This window comes from Populus nigra, chromosome 2 (genome assembly GCF_951802175.1).
Source record: "Populus nigra chromosome 2, ddPopNigr1.1, whole genome shotgun sequence".
Classification (NCBI taxonomy): Eukaryota; Viridiplantae; Streptophyta; class Magnoliopsida; order Malpighiales; family Salicaceae; genus Populus; species Populus nigra.
In genome coordinates, this window is record NC_084853.1 from 19,050,647 (window position 1) to 19,053,146 (window position 2,500).

Genomic DNA, 2,500 nt, shown 5'->3' on the forward strand with positions numbered 1-2,500 from the left:
TAGAGTTTTTCAGAGGCTGCCGGGAAAAAGGCCCCTCGGGTGGCGGGGTGCGAGGACCAGGCGCGTCATTCAATTCTCTTCCCTATCAACTTGGCTCCCGTTGGCGGGATTGGAGGCCTACTGTTTGTTACAGGGCTAAAATCGTCAGGGGAAGAGCTGACGAAACAATGCTGGTTTGGATGCAGGGGGTAGTGTTGGAATCGGCAGCGCGGACAAAATCGGCAAAGTCGACAAAAAAGACTGTTGGTCTGGACATCGGGGCAGCGGCAGCCATGCCGACAGGGGGGGAAATCGGCAGCACAGATTTGTGCAGCTGCAGGTTCGTCGGGGAAATCGGCAGTGCAGATTTTTCGATGAACATGGGCTGGAAGATGGACTGTCCAGGCCAGGCAGGGAAATTCGTCAAGGGGACACGCTGACGAAACAGCGCTGGTTCAGGCACGGCGGGCAGTGTTGGAATCGGCAGCGCCGACGAAATCGGCAAAGTCGGCAGAATCGGCAGCGGGTGCTGGCGATGAGTCTGGACGATTTATAGTCCAGGGCTTGATGGAAAAGACTGTTGGTCCAGACAATGGGGCAGTGGCAGCGCGGATTTGTGCAGCTGCAGGTTCGTCGGGGAAAATCGGCAGCGCAGATTTTTCGACGAACAGGGGCTGGGCGCTGGACTGGCCGGGCCAGGCAGGAAAATTCGTCAGGGGGGCACGCTGACGAAAACAGGGGCTGCGGAGTGGAAAATCGGCAGCGCAGATTTTTCGACGAACAGGGGCTGGACCGGCCGGGCCAGGCAGGAAAATTCGTCAGGGGGGCACGCTGACGAAAAGAGGGGCTGCCGCGTGGAAAATCGGCAGCGCAGATTTTTCGACGAACAGGGGCTGGACGCTGGACTGGGCCAGGCAGGAAAATTCGTCAGGGGGCACGCTGACGAAAAGAGGGGCTGCCGCGTGGAAAATCGGCAGCGCAGATTTTTCGACGAACATTCGTCAGGGGGGCACGCTGACGAAAAGAGGGGCTGCCGCGTGGAAAATCGGCAGCGCAGATTTTTCGACGAACATTCGTCAGGGGGGCACGCTGAGGAAAACAGGGGCTGCCGCGTGGAAAATCGGCAGCGCAGATTTTTCGACGAACAGGGGCTGGATGCTGGACCGGCCGGGCCAGGCAGGAAAATTCGTCAGGGGGGCACGCTGACGAAAAGAGGGGCTGCCGCGTGGAAAATCGGCAGCGCAGATTTTTCGACGAACAGGGGCTGGACTGGCCGGGCCAGGCAGGAAAATTCGTCAGGGGGGCACGCTGACGAAAAGAGGGGCTGCCGCGTGGAAAATCGGCAGCGCAGATTTTTCGACGAACAGGGGCTGGACGCTGGACTGGGCCAGGCAGGAAAATTCGTCAGGGGGGCACGCTGACGAAAACAGGGGCTGCCGCGTGGAATGGCAGCCTACACGCAGATGCGAATTCGGCAGCGCACGATGGCTTGAGCAGGTCATGGGTTCGACTTGGCGCGATCTGAAACCTGGACGAGGGACTGTCGACGCTGGACGAGCCAGCGCGGTGGCCTGTCGTGCCCCGTTCAGGGGGGGCCTGCCGCGGAGACAGCCCTCGCGGGCTCGACAGCGCAGGCCAGCGTCCCCGACGTCGCTGGCCGCGGCAGGCGAGCTGCCGGGGTTCCCGCATTCCTACAAGAAAACGTCGTGCTTTCCACATGAAACCAATCCAGTAAAATCAGCCATATTTTTATGAGGCTGCCCACTGAATTTGGGGTCATTCCGGGCCGGTTCCTAGTTTTGCGGATTTACTCGATTTCTAATGGTAGGAAAATTAAAACAAATACTTCCCGACCTCGAAAAATTCTGGGAAAATTAATGAAGGTGGATTGGATTTTTGCCAACCTCTGTGCAAAATTTCAGCTCAAAATACCAAGAAATGAATTTTTTAGAGGGGGGGTGACAGCTGGGACCTAGTAGTGTCTCCCCCTGCCAGAGCTGCAATGACACTTATTGCTCTTTAGGGAGCCACCAGGCCGGCGCCCCTCAAAGACCACACGCGCGCGCGCGCCCGCCCGCGCTGGGCGCTGGGGCGCTGGGGCCTGAGGGCCTGGGGCCCTTGGGGGCCCTTGGGCGCGCGCGCGCGGCCCCCGCAGCCATGCCGCGCTGCGCGACGCGCGGACAGCCCCTGCTGGCTTGCTCTCTCGCCCGCGGGGGGGCTGCCTTCGGGCCCTGGCCCCCCGCGTTCTGGCCTGCCCCCTGCGTGGGAGAGGCTAGGCGCTGCAGGGGCCAGCCCGACGTCGCTGGCCGCGGCAGGCGACAGCCCGACATCGCTGGCCGCGGCAGGGGCCAGCCCGACGTCGCTGGCCGCGGCAGGCGACAGCCCCTGCTGGCTTGCTCTCTCGCCCGCGGGGGGGCTGCCTTCGGGCCCTGGCCCCCCGCGTTCTGGCCTGCCCCCCGCGTGGGAGAGGCTAGGCGCTGCAGGGGCCAGCCCGACGTCGCTGGCCGCGGCAGGCGACAGC